This window comes from Atractosteus spatula, chromosome 17 (genome assembly GCF_055471065.1).
Source record: "Atractosteus spatula isolate fAtrSpa1 chromosome 17, fAtrSpa1.hap1, whole genome shotgun sequence".
NCBI lineage: Eukaryota > Metazoa > Chordata > Actinopteri > Semionotiformes > Lepisosteidae > Atractosteus > Atractosteus spatula.
Genome location: NC_142722.1, coordinates 2031614 through 2038012, shown reverse-complemented (window position 1 = coordinate 2038012; position 6399 = coordinate 2031614). Strand labels below are relative to the sequence as shown.

General features: G+C 46.5%; 1 non-coding gene across 1 annotated transcript; it reads left to right on the top strand.

The window, feature by feature from the left end:
* Positions 1-3461: 3461 nt before the first annotated feature.
* Positions 3462-3543, top strand: trnas-acu (transfer RNA serine (anticodon ACU)). Its single transcript has one exon. It is a non-coding gene; the product is annotated as a tRNA-Ser (tRNA).
* The last annotated feature ends 2856 nt before the right edge of the window (positions 3544-6399 follow it).

Here is a 6399-nt window from a genome sequence, read left to right as displayed (position 1 = left end):
AAATAAGGGGGTCTTCTTTAAAATGCATCTGGTTTGAAGGCGTTCTGTGTTTCCATTGTGTTGATATGGACAAGAGAATATTAGTGAGTTGTCAAAAAAAATGTCATAAAAACGACAAAGTGAAGGCTGTGAAAACAGTCACAATGTACTTTATACACAAAGCAAGTGTTCTTGTAACCCTAGGAGGTTTCGTGAAAACGCTACTGGCATGCCAAAATCGTTATCGAACTTTACCCCAGTGCATGCCGGGAGGAATTCATGCACTACAGATGAAAGGGGGCAGGCACGTACAGTTCACATTGAAGCCACAAGTACTCTTCTCGGATGTTGCACAAACAAATCCTAATGTCCTGAAAGCATTGCAGCATGTTTGTGTCTCTCTTCCTGTAGCTGCAGGACGACTGACACGAATGGACAATCATAATCTGTGGCGTTTAGCGTGACATAGTCTTGCAGGCATCGTGCTGTCTCACTGCAATACTATACCACTCGAGGAAACAGTCCATCTGGCCATGAAACTCATTTGAAGTCTAGCTACAGTTACTAACAATATCATGATTTATTCACAATATGTGGAATCAGCACGTCCCAGAGACAGCTTCCGATATCGTGAGCATTCTCTGATGGTGTGCTCCATGGCTTCTGGTTGTGTACGTTGGTGGTATAGTGGTGAGCAACGCTGCCTTCCAAGCAGTTGACCCAGGTTTGATTCCCAGCCAACACATTGGTGAATATTTTCAAATGCTGTGATGAACCTAGGAATGCGACTAGCAAAGCCCAACCCTTTGAAAGAGCTAAAGCACTGCAAAACTGAATTGGGGAGAATCTTACTGGGGATTCTGAGCGATGACTGTGTAACCAGGTGGTTATGGAGGGGATATTTGAAATCTGACACTGAAATTGGTAGCTGTCTCTTTAAGACATGCACGTATGAGTGACATCAGCACGCCAGTAATTGTGGGAGTGGACATCGTACAGTTGAGCGTGGTCTGTGGCTACACATGATGTGAATGCAAAGAGCATGTTCAAATAAGACTGATGTTCTGTGCATCTTGGATTAGGCGAGATCAAAGAGGAAATTGCCACTACCATATTTTTTGCTTTGTCTTTGTTATTATAGTATATATAATAACAAAGAGCTATAGTAGCTCTTTGTGCATCCTGGTGTGTGTATATCTCCAGGTATATCTATGTGAAGCTTTTGAGTTAAAGGTTATACTGCATCCAATCTAAGTTCTGTAACAGAAAATAATACAACCCCTCATTTTTATGATTTCATGCAGATCCAGAATTAAAAAATCCCCATTTAAATTCATTGTAGTACGGTGTGTTCTTTGCCAGGCTACAAATTTTGGTACCAGAAATGGGGTATTCTGAGCATTTAGATGAAACTTTGGATGCCGTATAAGGTAAAATAAATAAAAAAATACGGTAGTGGTGAAGAGCTGCAATGCGGGTGTCTGGTCTGCCCAGAGAGGTGGGGGAAGGGACGTCCAGAGCAGGGACCCAGGAGAGGATCGCCAGCAGAACCAGCATTCTGGACTGTTCTAGTGCACGTTGGCAGATACTTTAGTGCTATTTATCACTTTCTGTAGTCAGTCACTGAGTTTGAGTTTGTAGGCATCCTCTCATGAGGCACCAATAAATGTAGGGGTTTTGTGCATTACAGGGACAATTATTAATTGTAGCAGTAAGTCACAAAATGATTCTTTGATGGCTATTAGAAAACCAACCTTGCGGGATAACACACACACACACGGATACTATTACACGACAATACATTTATTAAGGCATAAAATGTGTATATAAACATAACAGATCTTATAGTGAGGGTTAGCAGAATACAAAAGGTATATATTCGATCACGAAGAGTTACAAACCAAGAGGGACATACATTCAGTATACCATTCATTTATACCATTTCGTTAATGAGCTTTGATTTCAGTTTCTACACTAGATACTCAAAAGCAAGTACATCACTCATAGGAATTAAACTGATATCAACTGGGGTTGAGGTAACAATTGAATACTCATCCAATCTGTGTGGATTCAGATCTCCCGTGGACACAAAGAAACAGTGGCAGGCTTGTTGCTGTGTCCAATCAGCATTCTCTGGCCTAGTGTCAGGCAGTGCTGGTTTGGCATGAGGGAAGTGGGAGAGATTCCTGCTGCGACGCTCTGGTAGTAGGCTCTCTGAAGACCAGCTAGTTAGTTCTGGCTTACTAGTGAGAGTTTGTGCACATGAGAAAAGCGACTGCGGGTCCACGCAGGTCACACTCTTTAGACAGGAAGAAGACCGGTTCGTTCCTGATGTATTGCTAGTTCTGAATCCATACAAGAACGATTCTATAAAACGCTCACCAGATTACGTTTTAAGAAGGAACTGCGGCTCAGGTTCAGCCAAGATCTAAACTCGGATGGCAGGATTCAGAGTCCAGAGTGCGGACTGATGGCGCACGGAGGGTCCATATAGATCCCTCAGTGATCTTCCGCGTGTTTAAACCGCCAGTGTGTGACTACCCTGTCCCCGTGACCTCATTGCTCTGCTCTCGCCTCTGTGCAGCCGAGCCCGACTCATGGTAAAGTGAAAAAAAAAATGCCCTCAACGTGTGATTTTCTCTGGAGCGAGGATAGATGTTACCTTTATATCACTGAACAGAATGTATGAGATGTGGCGGCTAGGTTCAATTTTTTATCCTCTTTAAAAGATTAAGGACTGGGGTGAGCGTGATTCACCACCCTAAGAGCCCGATGTGCGGACCGATTAAGCTGCATAGACTTGGTCATTTAACTATTCTCCATTCGCAGGGTTAAGGTTAATGAGAAAACATTGCTGACTTTTTTTTGCCAGCCACGAGCGCAGATTAGCAAGGTTTGTATTTCATCTTTTGCAAGTTGCATCCATTTAAAAAAAAGTCGTTCAAGACAGGAAATGAATACTTGCATTTAATTAAGTCTAGCCGTAGGAGGTTGTCCATAATGACCAGTTCTGTACGAGAAGACAGAAAAAAAAGGCACCGCTGGGATTCGGACCCAGGATCTCCTGTTTACTAGGCAGGCACTTTAACCAACTCAGCCACAGCACCCCTGGAGTGCTGTCCTTTTACAACTACTTGGACACACCACTCTGAGACATCTGCATTCGGTCCGCGCTCCGCCTGCTCGCTGAGCAAGTTGCCACCTTTACATACAAAAGCAACATCGACACCAAGAGAAAGGATGACAAATGGCTTTTATCTGGAACTTTTCATGTCCAAGGAGCTCAATGTGGTTTCCGTGTACAACAGGGCCACTGAACTCCACACCGGCCACTGAAGCACAGCAGTGGCTTGGTGGCTTGATATCTCCCAAAGAAAATGTTGAAATCGCATGTGGAACAGAAAAATGACCCTTCGAGTACAAGGGAAAAAAAAAGATCATCTGGAGCACGCCAACACATGTACGGACAGCCCAGTTTCCTTGACGAGGTGGCCAAGTGGTTAAGGCAATGGACTACTAATTCATTGGGCTTTGCATGCATGGGTTTGAATCCCATCCTTGTCACATTCAGCATTTGACACATGTGCCCATTCAAAGTTGGCCTTGCTTTCTTTTGCTCCGGTACTAGAGCAGTACATTTTCTAGCTGTGGCTGAAGATGGTATAGTAGGCTAACATCGGTATCGAGCAGTGACAGTAACAGTATTTACTGAGAGAGAGAGAGGCAGCTCAGAAGTTGAGCTCCTAATTTCTTTGAGATTTTATTGTTTTCTGTAACTGAACAAATAGTCTAGGAATAAGGCAACATCTAACAAAAACTAAAGAAAACCAAAGAAGTAAAGAAAAATCATTGAAATTATCATTGAAAAAAAAACAACAAAGCAAACATCTGAAAATCTGAAGACCAACTATAAGACACAGCTACACCTGAAGATAAAGGACCTGAGGAAAAACTTCAAAGAGAAAAATCTTCAAGAAATGAAGAGGAGCAAACAGAAAAAAGGAACAATTAAAACAAGGAAATAGAATAAGAAGACAAGAAAGAAATAAAAAGTACACCAAAGGAAACAAGAAGGAAAGGGAAAATACAAGCAGCATCAAGAGAAGCCAAGAACTCAGCCATAAGCACGAAAAACAACTGGTAAGCCCTGATCTTTCTTCTCCTTATTTGAAGAGGCCTCTAAAATTGAACTGATTTACTAAATAAAAGTAAAAAAAAAGTCTTTAGAAAAAGTTACCTTAAAGTTTAAACTAAACCAAATACCACTTGTGCCCATTAAACTCAAAAGGCCAAAGTTGAAGAACCTGTTCCCAAGCAACAGTGGGGCTGATTGTATTCAAAACGCCCTAGCCAGGCTGTCTTTTTGCTCTTCTCACCTGGGCCAATTGTATTTAAAAGAAGCAAGATGAGTACAGAGCAGAAGACAGCCCCACTGGACCAGCCCTGCCCTCTCAGCACAGTACTCCAATACCCTGAGGACGCGAAAACCGTTAAGACCAGGAAACAGTACAAAGACACATGGATGAAGGAAAATCCAGAGACCCTTATCGCTGACTACTGCCAGGCAGGAGAAAAACACATTAAAACCTGCTCTTCTTTACTGAGCACCCAAATGCCTGGCACACAGCTGTGTGCAAGACATATACAAACACCACGAGAAGGGGCATCAGCAAAGGCAGGCAAATCTCCATAGGGGGTGACAGCGAGCTAGAAGACACTGTCCTGACCATCAACACTTACCACAATGGTACAGTGATGATAAAGGGCAGTGAGGCTGCTCTGGAGCTATTTGAGGAAAAGTTCACGGACCTGAAATCACAGGCTGACCTGGAGAAACCTCCCCCAGAAACAGGAGAGAGACCCAGTAGCCTGATGCCTACCACACCGGAGAGTTCAGCTCCACCTGACTCTGAGCCCATGAACACAGCCACAGCTACAGAACAGATCAGCAAGAGTATAGCCCTAGGCAACACTGAATCACACCACCCAGACACACACGGCCCACACCAACCCCCCTATGACCACAGCACAGCGCGCCTCCTGAGAGAGAAACTCTCTGCTCTGGAGCTGGACTTCACTGAGTCCAAGGAACTGATGCTGGGGAGACTCACAGAGGGGCAGACAGCACAACAGCTAAGAGACGAGGTTAACAAACACAGGAATGAATGCAAAACCTCCAACAAACAGCTCAGGGCACAGATGGAAGAGGTGCTGCAGGACAACAGTAAGCTGCAGTCGGAAGTAGCAGAGCTGAGAGAGGAGGTGCAGCTCGCGGAGAGGACAAGCAAGACCCTCAAAGAACAGCTGAGGAAACTCACTACTTCCCACTGCAGCCCCGACTGTAACAGAACAGCCCTGAGGCCCAGAACACACAACACACAACACCCACCCCCAACCTGCAAAGACACACCGACCCCCACACAACCTGACATCCCTACAACCTCCACCACCAACTCCCACTTACCCAGTACCCCCACCGTAGCAAACACCACACCCACTGCACCCCCCGGCATCCCAGATCCACTCACAACATCACTCCCCAAAAGCACATCCACCTTGCCAAACACTCAGGGTGACCCACACACACACCCAGTCCCAGAGACGGCCCCACCCAACACCTCCACCTCACACACTGCACCCCCCATGCAGCCCCCCGCCTGGCAGCACACCAGACACCAGAGGCAGATGCACGGAAGTAGCCCTTCTCATTGACTCCAACGGGAAGTACATTGATGAGCACAGGCTCTTCCCGGGACTACAAACAGCAAAGCTCTGGTGTCCGACGACGGAGAAGGCCCTGCAGCTGCTGTCCAGGTCTGTCCTGGGAGCCCCACGGCACATCATCATCCACACCGGCACCAACGATCTGAGGACCTGGAGGGAGCAGGTGGCCCAGTCCATTAGGAGAGTGGCAGAGAGGGCCATACAGGAGTTCCCTCACGCCCAATTGTCATCTCCACCCTGCTGTCAAGACAGGATGAGCAGCACCACACCATCCAGAGAATCAAAGCTGAGATCTCACAGTGCTGTGCCCTGCTCCCAAACGCCCACCTGGCCCATCACCCCACCCTTGGATCACAGCATCTACATGACCATAAACACCTCAAAAAACAGACCATCGGACTCTTCACAAAAACTCTGAAAGACACCACACTGGGCAGACACCCAAACAGCACCCCAGAGAGAAACAGCAGGACTACCAGAGGAACACCCCAACACCCACACCCCCACCCCAGACCAGCTCAACCCACAAAGAACAGAACCAGCCCCATCCTACAGCCCTCCAACCCAGACCAACGACCGAACGGGACCAGAACCAGCGCCTCACCCCATGCCCCTCAGCCAGACCAGCAGCTGAACCAGGCCAATCCACAAACCCCCACCCAGCACAACAGCAGAGCTGGACCGAGCCCCTCCTGC